Below are 1024 nucleotides of genomic sequence, written 5' to 3' on the forward strand. Positions count from 1 at the left end.
ATTGTAGCGTCTTTCAAGCGGAAATTTTAGCGATCAAAGAGGTTCTCTCCTTGCTAAGAGAAAACGTGATATCAACTTCTGATATCCGCATCTTCTCTGACAGTCAAGCTGCTATCAAATCCCTTGACGGTGTCTCGACTAAATCTTTAACGGCCCTCGATTGTCGATCGTCTCTTATGGAGATGGCGCAGCAATTTAACATTCACCTCTGTTGGGTGCCGGGCCACAAAGACATCATAGGTAATTGTAGAGCCGATGAACTCGCTAAAAATTGAACCGTCATACCTATTTCACCTGAAAGGGAGAAGATAGGTATACCGATAGCTACATGTAAACTTATGCTAAAAGAAGCAGCTTTTGCGATAGCAAATTCTAGGTGGCACAGCTTACCAACATGCGCAGCCACAAAACTCATATGGCCTTCACTGGACCTAAAGCGCTCTAAAGACTTGTTATCTCAAAGCAGACTTCATATTAGCTCCCTAATAGGTGTCCTACCGGGACACTTTCCTATAGGCAGATACGCAATACGATGTGGTGTAGCCTCAAATGAATTCTGTAGGAGCTGTACGGACGAAGAAGAAGAGGAAAAAATCTCTCATCTCTTATGCACTTGCCCTGCTCTTTCACTCAGACGCAAACTTCATCTGGGGGACTATTCTTTCGATAATCCCAGTGAACTAGCTAAAAAGGATATAAAATATCTTCTTCGCTTTATAAAAAGCTCAAAATGGTTCGACTAGTTAGAAGTAATTCTCTAGATTCATGTGGTATCACAACGGGTCTTGCTCTTGGCCTAAGTGTGTGGAGTCTAAATCCGCAGCCACGTTAACCTAACCTAACCTACTTGCTCATCCACCGAACTTATCAAAGTACCGTCTACTTCTTTGACCAGGTGTTGCTTTGAGCTGTGTGCACCGGTCAACTCTTTGGTTATTCTGTAAACGGTCCTGCTGTCGCACCTGTTTGCAGCATCTTCTGCTTCTTGCGTCAATGCGTTGATGTTGTTACGCTTGCGACGGGC

The sequence above is a fragment of the Eupeodes corollae genome, chromosome 1, assembly GCF_945859685.1.
Source record: "Eupeodes corollae chromosome 1, idEupCoro1.1, whole genome shotgun sequence".
Taxonomy (NCBI): domain Eukaryota; kingdom Metazoa; phylum Arthropoda; class Insecta; order Diptera; family Syrphidae; genus Eupeodes; species Eupeodes corollae.